The 17,694-nt window shown below is 30.0% G+C and overlaps 1 protein-coding gene across 1 annotated transcript in view; it reads right to left on the bottom strand.

Moving 5' to 3' along the window:
* Positions 1 to 17,694, bottom strand: part of LOC108768160 (prolactin-releasing peptide receptor) — a 70,518-nt gene that overhangs the window by 38,007 nt on the left and 14,817 nt on the right. The window lies entirely within an intron of this gene.

A 17,694-nucleotide genomic window follows, 5' to 3' on the forward strand; every position in this document is an offset into this window, starting at 1 on the left:
CGTTTAATGAAACATCTTGCTCGACATTATTATGTCGCGACAACAACGCTTGCACTTGATTAAACAATGCTTGCACTTAATTAAAAATTCTCGTAATTCGACTACCGAGCTGCGCTGTTTCATAAAAGCGTGTGCAGCGTGAGATAAATGAAAAATCGCACACCGATACCCATTGACTTCGCGGAAATTACAATTTTATGAATTAACGAGTGTATTAGTGCATGTAAATGTGTAATATAATATAAATGATTTATTAAAAAGAGAGAAAAAATTGAATCATAAAATTTAAAAATTTTTAATTTTTTATTCTATACATTATTTTTATTTATAAAATTGGAAAAATTTATTTTTAAGGTAAATTTACGTTTAATAGCAGAATATATAAATTGTAACATTTTAACTGCAATATAATTATGAATATGACAGGTTTTAACAATTAATTTAGATCAATAACGGAATATATAAAAATTTTTTCTCTGCCTATTTTTCTTATATAAAATCCAAATTATTGCGAGCCACGATATCAAGAATGGGTGGAATAAATCTCGGTTGAATAGCTTTCCGAAATAAACTTGCGTTCTGCATTCATTGATTTTCAGATAAAAGTAAAATTCCGTTCGTTTGTTTCAATGTTTCGATACGGCGTTTTTCCCTTGGATATAACCGGATTTTCGTTCGCCGAGCGTGTAAATCAAATGTCGCCGTCGATTTCCTAAAACTATCCACCGACCAATGACTCGTATCATTCATTCTCGGATAACGATAACGGATAGTATGGCGTCGGTTCCGTTGAGTTTAACCACATGAACAATTTTGACGTTCTCCAATACTTGCGTGGCAAAATCCGGCATGCGGTCACGCTTCCTGTGCACACCCCGCCGATTTATTCGGTCGACAAATCCGAATTTTGCTAGAAGCGTGAAATACAATGACTGAAGACATGACAAACTCGACATGTATATACAAATGATAAATTTCAACAAAGACGATACTTAGGGTAACTCCAGTACATATACGCCGCACTTATCAAAAACTTAATTTATTAAGTATTATTTACTATGTTTAAAGTAACGAACTGTATCAGTAAAAATTTTGTACTGTCTACACACTATTATGAAAAAGATATTAGAAATCCGAATTATTTATATTTCGTATTAAAAAATGAACTTTTTTAAACCTTTGCATTTTTGCCGTATATCCCATAGGGGTGGGATGATATATGGCTACTCATAGGGGAAGAGGGCTGGGTATGTACGGCTTATGAAAAATTTACAAATAATACATATAAATAAGACGTAAAATGACACAATAACTTATAAAATACGTTTATAAAATTTTATTAAGGAATAAGAATGATAAATATGTATATGAAGTAATAAATAATAATTACAATCTTCTCACATTACAAGTGTTATGACATGAAGTACATATTTCATGTAATGCGTTTATTGCATTTAGTGAATTCAATTTGCGCACTTTGTATGCTTTGAGCATAAATCCCGTCCACTAAAAATATCGTATATCCCAAACAGGTAGAATATACTGCAAAACAACAAATTAAACAAAGAATACAAGAGTAAAGTACTCTTTTTTGTTATACAACATGCTTTACTGTTTCTCTACACTCATATATCACGAAATAACCACTGAGTCTTTTGCACATTCTACAGTAATCATTTTATGTAGATTATAATTTATGATGGCGCTACTTAACACAATGACAAATCGAATCAACTCACAATAGTTTCATTAATATTAACAGTAAGAAACTGAAATCATAACACTAATATAACATAAAGGCATGTAACAGAGTAATTGCGGGAAAATTACCCCCACTACTTCTATTTTTTCTGGCTTCTGCGGCGTAAATCCCAGCGCGGTGTATTTGTCGGAGTTACCCTATATGTATTATTGTATAGGACATATGTAGAAATTTGAAATTAGAATATATAAAGAAATATAAAATAATATTAAACAACATAAAAAACAAAAAATATAGAAGGCTAATGAGAGTCAGCGACGATAAACAGCGCAAAAATTATAGTGAATTTCAATTAGCTCACATGTCCCCAATGATTAAGTCACTCGCAAATTGGCAAAAATGCAGCGTTGATGATCTGGCATTTATAGAAAAAGTCACATTAGACAGATAAATGAGTAAAATGAATTTGAATGACTTACCATCAAGGAACGTGAAAAGAATCGTGAAGCTTTGTTGAACATATTAAATCTTAAATAGTGGGTATATTACAATTTTTTTTAAAAAAGAAAAATAATATTATTCTATATTGTGATATGTTATAGTGGTAATACGGATATTGTAAAATTATCATCAATCTACATAAATGGAATTAATGTAGGTTTACAAACAGAAAGGACGGTTTTATTAAAAAGTAGACCGGCGAGTAAAGGAGTCTCCGGGAAAAAAGGTCCACCTCTTTCTTGGTAATGATCCACTAATTAGAAAATTCCGCCACACCATTCGTCAACTAAGAGTGGAAATCTTACTTTACATCGTTCGTTGCCACTTAGTAACTGTCAGAAAGCTTACACGAACGTGTCCGTGCGTTTGAGAGCCAAAAGTAAAATATTAGCGTTAGTTATTTTGATCTGAAGAGATCATTTTTGCACCTAGATAGATTAAATAATTGCATTTATTAATCTTATTCTATTGTTTCAAAATGTGGTTACTAAAACGTTATTTCTATTATACTTTTTTAATAACAATGCCGCAAAATTTACTTGTATTGTTAGGGTAAAAAGTGTCAAGGATGCTCTTGTTATCCTTAATGCTGATTCTACAATGAGTCGGTAATCCTAAGTCTTATCAGTGAAGTTGCCAACTTGTATGACTAATGCTGATTGGCTAACTTTACCGATTAAGACTTCCGACTACCGACTCATCATTATAGAATAAGCATTAGTGATGTTTTTTACACAGAGAGACTAATTATTTAGAATGCGGCTTTCATCTCCGTGTTTTTGTATGAAACAAAAGAATCTGTAAGAAAAAACAGTTGGATCGGTCCTACGAACTGAGATATTAAGCGTTAAAGTTGACTTATTCAGGTTGAGAAATGTGTCAAAGCGACGCAAAAACTAATTTCATCGAAATCAGAGGTGAAGGCCGCACTCTGAATAATTACCGAGAGACTTTCAGTTGTATTTTTACTAAAAATAATCTTATATTTTACTGTTTATGTTAAAAGATTGATATTTTAATTTTATTCCATTTTTATTGTAACTTTGTTACTTAACCAAAACTCACTTAATGTAGATACTTTACAATAAAAAAAACTCTCTAATAAGTATGTACTTATTTTGATCTCTTAGAATAGTTCAAACTTGATATAGAATATTGACACTTTTTATCCATTATGTGGAACTTTTTACCCCGCATACGGGGTAAGAAGAGTCGAATGATTTCCGCAAAATAATATCTTTTTAATGAAGAATATATACACATACTTTTTGCATGCTTTTCGTAGTTAAAGATCTCTAGTTTCGATAAATAGCGGCGCGGTCTGTACGAGTTAAATATTCTTTGTTTTAGAGCAAAAAATACTACTAAAAATGGCACTTTATTCCCCGTCTGTCTACCCCATCTGAAAATTTAACTAAATGCAGATTTAAAAATATAATTTGAACCATAAAAATAATTATATAAAACATTCATATTGCTGAAATATGAAAACTTTCTGCAATATTGCTGATCATGCTTGAAATTCCGACGTAATTATTTTACTAGTCCAATAAAATTATTTTCACATCTATAAATTCAATTTTTAAATACTTCAGAAAAATCGTTTTTTCTATGTATAAATTCTTTTATCTAACAGTAAAATTTAACATGGTTAGTATATTTAACGAGTACATATAACTGAAAGGCTTTCAATACTAGTCGCAACATACGCGAATCTATTTCTAATGTTGATACAACACAATGCGTGAAATGCGTTCGTCGGAAAAGAGCAGATTTGAATTGGTAGTTGAAATAGAGGCACATATTAAAGTAGCAGGACCAATTTCCCCAGACACTCTAAATGCAAATCATCTTGTTATCTTCGTTGGATATGGATTTTCGAGGCTGCGAATTTCTCTTACAAAAGTCGTAACGGGAGAGAACATCCGTTTGCATGCAACAGCGTGCGCGGACAGTCTACGACGTGTACTAATCACTTGAAAGCGCGTATTGAAAAAACGCTAATATTATTTTTTATTTACGAAAAATACGGTAACATTTATTTGCATCCTCTCCACATCGCGGCGATTCTACCACATGTAGAAAATTTTATCGTTGATGATTATAAACCAGGAGACATTGATTTCAAGTCTAGTGATATACTAAATTTAGAGGAAATAGAATTCTTAGTTATAATTAATTAAGTTATAATTAAAGTTATAATTAAAGTTATAATTAATTAAAAGTTTTATACAAATTTTATACAATTTTTATTTAATTAATTAACATATATAGAAAAGAGATAGCGTTTAATGCAATCAGGATAATCAGAGGAGGAAATGTTCTTTCATATTTTCATTTATTTGTTATAATTATTACCAACTATTTGTGATTTTAATAATTGTTTTCTTGTCTGTTACAATTTGGATGTTGATATAATAAATATTATAAATGAGTACATACGAGTATATTGTTTATAATTAAGCACAGCAGCGTTCATAATTAAGTTACGCAATGAAATTATTGATATTTTCATTGCACCAAGTGAATGCGATATTTTCCACATAATTAATCTAAATGATTGTATTTTATAATCGTATGATATTCACATGCAAGAGATAATCTTATCATCAATGACAAGCGGTGGTTTGTTGATTCGCGATGTGATTTAATAAAGATACTGAACGTGAAAATGATCGTTACTGATTTCACGTAACTTATAAATTTTTTATTGTATCGTTCTTTTGGATTAAACTCTATACTTTTTATTTAATTAATTAAACCTACAATTAAATTTTCTTTTAAAAATGATCTAATCATTATTGTAACGTAGTGTTGAAACCCTTGTGATGTCGTTATGCCGAAAAAGCCAACAGTATTTCTTGGATAAATAATAAAGCCTCGGATAAATAATAGACATCATTCATATACGTCACTTATGCCTCATGAAATCTCACTCAAGAGAAATGACAGGGGGGAATTTCTTTTTCATTATTCGTCGTGACTTTATTCTTTTGCGCATCCATTTCACTTCGTTTCTTTACATGGCGGCAAAGTGGAAAATTGTCTGCGAATGTAATATTATTCGTTTGCGGAACTCCAATTTTTCCACGTCATTGCGATCGTACTGAATAGAGGTATTCTCGCGATCGATGAAACTTGAGAAAAGCAAGCGTAATGTCGGTGATAGATAAAAGCTGTCTTTATTTCCACCTTTTACACAATAATAAACGGTAGTTGAAGGTATCATTACAAAGAATTTTCATCTCGGTATATATTTCATATAAAGTTCGTTAGGAAGACTCGTTAATCGAAATGATATGATCAACTTCGTGAATATCTCATTACCAGTTCCCCCATCGGGCATAATTGTGACAGGAAATTAAATGCGATCTCGCGCGATATCTTGAGATTTTTAGTCGTTAAAAAAATATTGTTCATTTCACAGTTATTAAAATTATATTTAAAAATTCATTATACTAAGATCAGATTTATTATACTAATTGCAGTCTTGTATTAATCTCGCAATTATTCATGATGAGAGAGAGAGAGAAAGAGAGAGAAGAGAAAGAAAGAATTGTTTTTAATACACGGAATATTATAATAACCCAACATAATATTTAGATTCGTAATTTTTCTTATTTTTTATTAATTTAATAAAATATAATTAAATATAATATGCATCTAATTAAAATATACGTCTTTTACGATGAGTATTGTTTCTATCTTTAATTAAGTACTAATTATAAGAAGAAAATACTTTGGCGAAAATTGTTATATTCCGCCATGTTGATAAATTACTTGCGATTCTCAAAGGAACGCTTGATACTCTTATAATAAGGTAACAATGGATTACTTCCAAGATTGTTTTGCCAATTATAGCAAATTGAGGGCTCGTGTCGATCTTCTTCAAAGAATTGCAGTTATTTCTGAGTTTGATGGCACAAAATTATTTTCCCGTGTTGCAAAACAAATTATCAGAAATTTCTATATATACGATGGCCTAAGAAATGGCCGGAAAAAATTATTTGCAATAAGACAAACACACAATAGTTACAATTTATTTTATAGAGTATTAGTGTTTCGATCACTAAAAAAATCATTGTATATGTGCATAGTATAGATATTGAAAGTAAGCGACAAATCAGAATTATGTTATTTAAAAATAGTCTTAAACAGATGTTAAATAAAGGATAGAATATTTTTATTTCTCTATTTATATATATGCATATGTTTATTCAATGTATAAAAAACAGCTGAGTTATTGGTAGCATTTTGAAGAATATTGATACTTTTCGATACTATCACAGAAAAATATAATATTTGAAAATTAATTGCACATTAATGTAAAATATTCATTAGCCTCGGGATGGATTCAGACCTAGACAGAAAAGCAGAAAGCAGAATAACGGCAACCAATTAGAACTCGCGCTGGTAGTCAATAGTTTTGGCTTTCTGTATTGCTTACTATCAGTAAGTTTTGATTGGCTGCTGCTTTCTGCTTTTCTGTCAAGGTCTGAATCCACCCTTATATGTAAACATGAGATATTTTGCATATGAAAGTTCCGAGATATATGTAGTTGATGAACATAGACTCGTGCACTTACTCGCATGTATTATTTTGCACGAATGCATGGCAGAACAGCAGGAAGAAAGTGTGTCTAAAAAGAATTGTTTACTTTGCGCCGCGTATCGCTATTATATACGCAGTTCAGTATGGATACAAATGGCACAACTATATATGTACGTTTCACACGTTTGCTATCCTACAAACAAATAAACAAACGAACAGAAATTCCGAATGTGCTTGTAACGCTATTCGTAACGCTTACATCATGGCATCGATTTACCGTTTTGCCATCATGCAAAAATCCCGTTCGCTTGCAAAACGTTATCACGTTTTTGCAGACAGTCTAATCGCGAGAACACGTGAGCTTTACTGTATTATTACTGTATAATATATAATTACTTCGAGATTGCCGCTTAATGTGAAACTTAACCATTGGTACGAATTATTATTGCACGCGTTTTTAATATTAGCAAATATATGTTATTTTAAATTTAAAAATTGTACACAAGCTCGCGCAAATAAAACATAATTTAATTCCCAAGTATATAAATATCGAATGGATAAAATTTTATGAATAAAATCCTTAATAAAATAATTCGCTGCATAAACGAAAAAAAAGTACCAGCTGAAATAAATCATGAAAAATAATGTTAAGCAAATTCTGATATTATACCTATAAGTCCCTTTAGCGTTTCAAAATGAGAAGTGTACAGAAAAGTTAAATTATTATACGATTTTGGCATCGCGTAAGCGAACTCTATGCAGAATAAATCATTTATTGCATATGAATTTTATTTTATCATTATTTTATATTTGTTGAAATAAAATGTGACAATCCCTTTTCATATATAAAGACTGAATTAAGTAAATTAGAGTAAAAAATTTTATTTTGAATTGGACTTATTATAAATTGAAAAACGATGTGGAAGATATATTTTAATTGAATCACAATAAATATGAAAATATAATTAAGCAATATATATATGTATATATTGTCTAATTAATTAACCACTATAGACTATATTTTGTACAATGTGGAAACACAATTAATCCGGAATTTGGTTGATTAATTATAAAAATAAAAGATATCATATTTATAAGTAGTAGATACTACCAGATATTAATTAATTAAGGAACGACATAATTACATTACATCTAATTTCCATTAGGTTGTTTTGTGTTACGTAATTATCTCTCAGCAACCTTATTGTGAAAGTACATAGAAACTAGTTAACAACTTAGTTCACTCGAAACCCGCAAAATCTTGTGAAATCCATTCTCGAAGATTCTAGTGCCCGGAGGCAATACTTACAACGATCTCAAGAAGAGCGTAACCAGTATGACAGAAATAAAATTCTATCCTTTTTCCTTTCTCCGGAGAAAAATATAATAAATAAATAATCATAAATAACGATAATGTTAAAAATTTAATTATTAATATATTTTAGAAATTTTTAAAATTTTTTAAATAAAGTTTCTAATTATATCTCTTAAAATGTCTTTTAAATCATGCTGAATAATTTGAAAATGATATATATTGGTTCTCTATAGATAGCACATCGTATAGAAAGAAAGAAAATCAATTTTATATTTCTGTAGAAAAATAAATATTCGTTTATTTTTAAATTTTGTTTCCAAAGTGTAATTTGAAAGAATAAATTTAAATATAACAAAGGATAAAAGGATCTGTATAAGTAATACTTATATAAAGATCCACAAATCCCATCTACGCTGCTGAATGATTGAAAGGTTTTGTAAAGACGACTACGTCGTCCATCCACCTTAATGGAAAAGTTAAGTCGGCCCATAATAACTTAGCTTCTAAAGCGAACAAGTTTCAAATTCTCACTAAATTCCGCAACGAAGGCATTGATGGGAATTATCTTACACGAGGGAGTGCGTGATAGGATGTTAGATATTCCTATAGGAACTATATGTACGTGGAACCTCCCGAGGGATCGATCGAGATCAGATATTGATTCCTGAGATGAGCATTATCCTCAATATAGAACTCAATATAGAATAGTATTTATTTGATAACGGCTTTCTTAGACTGGTACGACTGGTATATTCATAATTTGTTATTACTTTAAGATTGTCTTAAGACACAAATACGGTTTTGTGAGACGCTTATGATATCTCGAGACTGTACTTAAGATAGTTTTGAATATAAGAACTTATTATAAATGTTAGCCTTAGTGACAAAGATGGACGAGAACGACGACGAAGTGTCGCCAAATTCTCATTGAAAGCAAACAGACGTGATGTAAAAATTACTATGAAGGACACTCCATAACTTCCTACTTTGTTTTCAATAGATTCTTTAATGGGTTTGGAATCGATTTCTGAATTAAAAAATGTTGAAGCACCAAAAGCTTACGCTATTACCGATATTGGATTTAATTAAAAGAGAAACGGTGTAATGTCTCGTTTCAATTTTTATGCTTAATCAGTTTATTTAAACGTAAATTACAATGTACAAGAATATTCTTGCAAGTCTGAAAAACAATATCCGTAAGAGCTAGCGCGATCAATCTTTCTGTATTTCGAAATCTCCGTTTCATTGGATCTAAGTTGATCTCGCTTTTCTGAACTTTATGTAACCCAATCATTCGTATCACAACACGGCTATTGCGTGTCAAATAAACAAGTGTTATCAAAAATACGACCAATTTAAATAAAGTCTAACCGAAAACAGAGAATATTAAATCTTCCATTTCCTACAAAATTTACATATAATTTTATCTTCTGAAATTTTATTATATATATATGTTTATACAAAAATATATTGAAACTTTTGATAAATAATTTTTTATAAGTAAATATTTACATGAAAATTGTATACACATTATTTTTATTATTAACTGCAGCGCTAACTAACAGCACTAAACGTATATATTATCAATCGTTTTAAATAATCACGCGTTGTTATCGCTCGTTAATTCTCCAAGGAATGTTTAGTTGCTAGTTATCTTACAAAATATTAAGTTGAATCATTTGCACCTGGAATAGGAGTTCTAATGTGGTTCTCTCCAACAAGCCCGATGTCCATATAGTTACAGTAGCAAAGAGCTTTCTTTAGACGATAAGTTAATTTATATCAAAATTCAAGATGGAACTGTATTTACAATATTGTTTGTACGTACGAAAAATATTATAAGAAAAAATATATAATATAAATATAACAAGATACACTGCATATAAAATTATAAATGCTATTCTATCACAAATTCTGACGCAAATTATAATAACTCGTCTAAGTGAATTTAAATTAGTTTAACACAGAGATTTTACTTCGATATTGCAAGTTAAATTAGCAATGCTAACACAAATTCTAGTAAAGTATGTATAGGAAAATTATAAATTGTTGGAATTTTATGAAATCTCGTGTAAGTATGTAAAATAACAAGAAATAGAATTTTAATGACGATTTATATTTTTTTACATATCTTTAGTTTAAATATTAAAATATTAAAATTAGTTTAAATATTAAAATAAACTATGTCGCATGCGTCGTATTTAGTATTATAAAATCAAATGGACATGTCGGTGAGTGATGACGAGGGTTGATATCGTCGTCTTTCTAATTGAAAGAGGATCCTTAACGTGCTATAATCTGCCCTCTGATATTTTGTTCGTAAAATCGTGTCCGATGTCAGTGATCTGACACCACTTTACCGGTAACTAAAGATTTCCAGCGTCGTTATCTATTTACGAATCTTAGTCTACCATTCCAATGATGCTCTTACAGAAGAGAATGCTATTTGACACATTCCAAAACTGTTTAACATTATTCCGCTCTCGGATTAAATTTAATTCCCACTTCAGAATAATTTGAGTAAGAATGACTAATTTTAGTTATTGAAACGCATTAAGTTATTTTATGTTCGAGATTCGGAGAATGTTCGAATTTATTATCCTTTTTCTTCGTATTTAGATTACGTTATAACTCTTCGTTAATATTATCGTCACGACTTCGTTAATATTATCGGCTATACACATGTTACTCTTAGGTAATATCATAGTAAAGCTGACTTTGGTTCGAGATAAGAAAGCAATCGATATCCGCGCAAACCGCAACGCTTACGATTTCAACACAGTTCACGTACTTTAACTCAAGAGCATCATTAATCCTTTTCGAAAGATTGGTATAGAAGTATAGATGACAGTGTCCACACGATATGGTGTAAATATCGGGTTTGTATTTGCTGTAATTTCGTTTCACGAGAGGCAAACAGCTGCAGCAAACATTTGATCTCTTATTTAATCCCTTTATTTAATATATCGTGATGAATTATTGCTATAATAGAAATAGAGATATTATTATTGCCTGCGAAAGTTTCAAGTTTCAGATTAATGGAACTTTTTGCGATACGGATAGAATAACACATCATTTTTGTAACGCTGCTTAATATCGCAAGTGAGAATTTCACACGTAATAATATAATATTGATATGAAAATGAAGCTCATTATGGAAAGCGAAATTATCATCTGTTTGTAAAGGATTAATACATCTAATGCTTTCATTAATTATGTAAAAAGTCATTTTTTAATATCATATGAAAATTTGTATCAGAAAAAATAAAAATTATTGCAATTAGGGAAATTCTCTATTACATTAACTTTATACGAATAACTTGTTCAAAATATCTCTTTTCTAAAATCTTATGTAATAAAAAAAATTATATTGTATTAAAAATAAGTATGTAAAATACATGAAAACTTAAATAAGTAAAAAATTTGTATGCTAAAGTTTTGTCTAACTTCATTGTATAATAAAGAATTTAAAAGTATATTAAGAATTTAATTGTAAAATAAAAAAGAGAAGATAAAAAGAACGTATTTTAAATAGTAACTTTAATAATAATTTTTTGAATGATTAATTACTTTTTCATATTCAGTAATATCCTGTAATGTCTTGTATCTAGTAATAATACAGTTGAAATAATCCGACATCGCCTAAGTGAATTGTATCAGAATAGAGTCAGACGTCATAGCCAGTTTCTTTACTTTTCTGAAGAAGGTTTTATCTTTAGTAAAGTTTCCCTCGAGGGTTTGACCAATCAGTTAACGTAGTTGACCGTGAAACTCTCGCGAAACTCGAACTTCAACATAAAGGTTTCGTTGACAAATCCTTCGGTCCGAAAAGCCTTTCCCTCTTGGAATTCTTGGAAATCGCACCGACCTAATTCGCTAAAAATGTTTAACGAAATGGAATGACTTCTCACGATTTACTACCGACTCGTAAGGAAAATAAGAGCGACATTCTTAGGAAGCGAAACATTTGGGATTTAAGTACGCTTTTGGAATTCCGACCTTCGCGAGAAGAGTAGTCGGTCTAATAGCCGACTCGAACTACTTGCGCGTCCGGGCACGTAGATGCAATTCAAGGCCGGTCGTTGTCCTGAAATGCTACACACGTAGATAAGTTTAATTTTTACTTGAAGACGTGCCGATGTTTCCGTCAAAGTGATGAGAGCAACGTGACAAATTTGAAAAAGATGCATCCTTTTATATTAATTTCTTTTTATTTAGAGAATTTTTTCCGCTGCTCCTGCAGAACGGAAGCGAAAAAATATGTTGTAAATATTAAACTTATATTTGAATTTAAACAAATTTATTTAAGTCGTTAATATGTAACTGTACTTACAAATCGATAAGCAGTATGTATCATGCTATTAATCAAATCGCGGTTGTGCATACTATTAATCAAATTTGAAGTACAAATAATTAAATAATTATATTTATAATTAATTGAAAATTCCAAAATTTAGTTTACCAGAATTAATTTATCAGCTAAAGAGGATCTTAGTAGAGATTGAAATCGGTAATAAAGTTCGAAATCATTATAAGTATAATTATTTCTACTTTAAAATTTGATTAATCGCGCACTCAATCAAGCACTCGTACTGATTACTGATTTACATTACAATTAATGTATCATGACATTAATTTATATTACATATAATTATATTTGTATATTTTTTTACCTATCGCCCGATTTCTTTTACATGAACAATCACTTTAGAGCATTTTTATTCCAATAGAAATTTATTATTATTAATAACATACCTATAATATTATTAACATACTACGAACAACATATATATATTATAGATTGTTTTCCGATTTATTAATATTAAAAAATATTATGGATATGGATTTAATTACAATTTTCTGAAAAAAATAAATAAAAACCAGACAAATATTTAAATGGAATAAGCAGCTTATAATAGTATTTCTAAAAAATAAAAATTTTAATTAATATTTAATATAATCCTTTTTTTATTATGGGTTTTCGACGAAACTACATATTTAAAGTTTCGTAAAGTCATTAAAAAAGAAAAAAAATATATTAAACAATTTTAACAAAACTTGTTAAAATATATTTAACAAAAAATATTTTTCACAACATTCATATAAAATAATATTTTACAATAATTTACGTTCTCTCGCCACTGGAATATAAAAATCCCAAGTTATAAAAATGATAAAATCCTCTGAATTTGCTCGGATCAGTTTTTTAAATTCATAAAAAGGTGGTTAGTGGTGAAATGCATTTGTCTGCATATTCAATGGATTATGATTTTCGACACGAATTTGTAACGAGATTCATTGAACAATGATGATACATGTGAACAGTGAACACAGGTGACGAATTACCGTAAACGCGATTTTCACGTTACGAGAATTAATAGACTCTCCGTTGCCAAGTACTATTGACCACTTAACCGGTAAATATCCACACGTTTCTGCAAGTGCAGATAAATACATTCCTGCTGATAAATACGATATAGTGTTGTACTGTTTCCGATTATACAAATCCACGGGAGATTCTCGCCTACCGCCGAAAATAGGAAACTAATTTGATTTGACAATGCAAGCGATTTCGGAAGCGATTTCGTCGCCTTTCTCATAAATTGCCCGTAATCTACGTGGTTCGCCCACGTATTTTCAACAACATAGGACAAGAGGCGCTTTACTCCTCGCGAATAGTTTGTGTAAAGTTGCCACGCGTACCAACATAATGACACAATTTCAGCATGACGAAACTACGACACGTGGATTGACAACAAGCATTTCCCGACCCCACCCGTAAATACCGGTGTCAATGTGACGGTGTGTCTGTAGGGTGTGATGTTCAAAAACAGTGATAAATTGTACGCGGATAAAATATGACTTATACGAGACTGGCTTCGTCTACTGTATAATAGAGTGGTCCAGTAAAAACGAAATACTCGCGAATAATTCTTCCAAAGCTTAAAAATATGAAAAAACCTTAAAGAAAAAATTTTTTATGATGCAGGCTAAATCTATCTTAGTATTATACTCAATTACAAGATGTAAAGATAAAAATATATCTTGTAATATACATAACAATGTATACGAGTATTCTTCCATTTAAACAAAGTTATACAGAATCCGGGGATGTCTTGTATATAATATAAATGATCCATCAAACTTTTGCAACGCTGTTTTTTTATCAAATTTAGCTTATTGACTTTCGCACCACGGTGGGAAAACTGGGTCACAATGTTTCGCTGGAAAACTGCGTCGAGGGGGTATTAATTCTTGTGCCACCGTTGCCTCTTGTCTCACGAGACGTTTATTGCTCGCGTCGTTGCTGCGTCGCTGTAAAATGCGACATGAAGTCGTTACATTTTTGTTATACTGGATTAAAACGACCAGATGCATTTGCGCCAGTAGCTTTCAATCTGTAAAACTATGAGAAGAAACGACACTTTGTGCTGTTCGCTATACTTGAGATCTTTAGTTTCATTGTGCAGAATGGTCGTAATATAACGTAACTTTATCGTATTCTCGGTCAAGTCTATTAACTTGCGTTGTAAACTTTCGCGACGTCTACGAAATATTGCAGAATGTACTGATGTACTTACGAGACATTTATACTCAGCTTATACTCAGAAAGATTTCCAAGAAAATAAGAAGTGACGACAACAGATAGTTAAAATTAATATCCAGCAGTAAATTTAATTATTTTTTCCTGCAAATTTTTGCGCCGGAGTGTGCTAGGAGATATTTTTTGCTTAAAAAGAATTACAGTTAATAAGGAAATAAATATAACAAGAAATATAAAACAGGAAGAATCTTATTTCATTAGAAAAATTTTATTTTGAGATTAAAACATTATTTTTATTTTAACGAGCAATTAATAAAATTGTAATAATTAAGCATAAATTTAAACAATTTAAATATTATTTATGCAAAATCGTGTTCTATTACTTGTAATATTTTCTCTTTTCAAAGAGATGATTTTTCTCTTGCTAAAAGCAAATAATACAGTGCTAATGGGAAATGGTATAATTAAGAAACATTAATCACCAAATTTAAGAGACTACTAATCCATCACTTTCAGTAATTACCAACAAGCAATTTACGTGTCATCAAAGACTTCTGAAATATAAATGAATAGCGTTAAATCCGTCATTCGATCAATTAAACTTTCTCTAAAAATAGTCTAAGTGCAAAAATTTTCTTAACGAAGCTAAAATCGATATCGAGTAAAGTTTTAAGTATATTCTATCTTTAAGCGTATTTCACGTAAGGACTGAACGACAAGAGGTCTTTTCACATAGAGAAAAAGTTTACTCGTATAATTACTCGTAAATAATAATCTTAGAATAAAATTTGTAAAATTATTTATAACTTCTTCCATCGGGTTTTTTTTTCGTGCTACTCATTGCAGCAAGCGACACGTTTCTTGATTCGCTAAAGCACGACACTTAATTTTGCATAAATGGAAGTATCGCATAAATGAGTTGCCTCTCGTTCGGTGCAATGCGCTAGTTAAAGTGAAATTTTAGCTGATGTAATAACGCTCGAGTTTCATCCGCTGGTTTTCAAGCGAGAATCGGAAAAACACATGTTCAAAACAGTTGAGAGGAAATGAGCGCATTATAAACTTATGCGTGGAGTAAATGTTACAGAGCATTTGCAACATTAGTATCTATCATTTTACATCCTATTACTAATCTGTACGTATATGAAATATATATGGATATAAAAAATAATTATAGATATCGTATACATTTCTCATGAACTTATGACAAGTAAAATAATAAAACATACTGTACGTTACAAAGAACAAAACATGAATAACAATTGAAAATTATATATTTTAAACATTTATTAATCTTTGACCAATAAATATGTAACAATTCCGTAATAATTATTAAATTAACTTTGAATATATAATTAATCATCCAATGAATTAAAAAGTCAAGTATTTCAAAAATTTCTAGAAATTATTAGAAGCATTTATCTACACAAAAAAATATATTTTTTATGTCTTTTTGATAATATAAAATCTTTTTATATTAACTTGTTTATAGCATACAGAATTTTTATGGATAAATTTCAAAATATTTTTCATTAACTTTGTATATAACTATATCTTTAGAAATAAATTATAATATAAATTTTACTTTACACACAACACACACACACACACAACACACACACACACACAACACACACACACACAACACACACACACACACACACACAACACACACACACACACACACACAACACACACACACACATACAACAACATCGTATAGTAACATATGTAACAGAAACAAAATCTTTGAATGTACGTCATACAAAATTAACAAATAGAATATTATAAAATAAAAAAAAATAATGATTTCACAAATAGGCCAATAAACAAAGGAATAAACAAATTCTAATTTGTGTAGCTATGCGATTTGATATTTCCTAAATGATGTATTTTCGCAAGAAATTATAAAGAAGGAAAGAAAATATAATATTTTAGCGCGCGTGAAGAAAATACTTTTTCATGGTGAACTGAAATGGGAAGTCAGTGAGACAGCGGAAATGTGCCTATAAGAGAAAGAATAGCAAGAGAAACAACGAGAAGCAAAATAAACCAGTAAAACTACTCTCGTATACCAGAAAGGTTTTTACTACTTTATTGTGTAAAACACGTACATACATGTATGTTTGAATAATAAGAGTGAATTAGCGAGAATTATTCTCTTATTCCTCATTTAGTAAAATACAGAACGACCGAGTATGTGATACGCGTAAATTAACATTATCCTATATATAATTTATCTATTTATCGCTCATATTTTCGTTAATTTCGATAGCATTTGCGAAATATGTCATATTTAGAGAAAGGTAGATATTCATATAAAATATGAATATCTGGCTTTCTCTAAATATGACATATTTCGCAAATAAATATATGCCACATTTCAATAAGTTAGATAATTTGAATCACTTAAAATTTAACTGGTAAGAGAGATTTTTTTTATCACATTTGTACTAATTTTAATTTTTAATTTTATTAATCCATTAATGTATTTGCGTTGTTTTCACCCTATCTATTTTTTTAATATTTGCTATCACTCTTATGAAATAGAAATTCTCTTCACTGTTATTTTTAGCTTTGTCCGTGTTCGATTAACTACATGCACACACTGTTTGTCAAGTTAATTTTTTAACTGCATTCTGATTCAGTGGAAATATACAGAAATGGTCGATAGGAACGAGACATAGAGAACATCACGTTGATTTTAAATTTGTCAGGACAGTTTTCGTAGATTTTCTATTGGCGAGTGGAACGCCGCTTTTAAAAAACGCCGATCGATCAATCACGTCTGCTTTTCACGAAACACTGGTACTTGATTGTTCTTTTTGCAAAAAGCTGAACAGAAATGGAAACGTAAAATCAAACTAGTGAATGCTTAAAGGAATCGTATCCGTAAAATACAAAAGTACAGAAATTCTGAAATGTCATTTCACTTTTTTATGAAAATAAGCAGAAACTGTGAAATATTGAATTACAATATAAACATCGTTGCATTTTGTTAGAATTTGCAGAATTCTTGTACACCCAAGGACTTCGATTCTTTCCCTGGCTCGGTTACTTTTTTAAAACTTCCAAAAAAG

The sequence above is a fragment of the Trachymyrmex cornetzi genome, unplaced genomic scaffold (assembly GCF_001594075.2).
Source record: "Trachymyrmex cornetzi isolate Tcor2-1 unplaced genomic scaffold, Tcor1.1 scaffold75, whole genome shotgun sequence".
Lineage (NCBI taxonomy): Eukaryota > Metazoa > Arthropoda > Insecta > Hymenoptera > Formicidae > Trachymyrmex > Trachymyrmex cornetzi.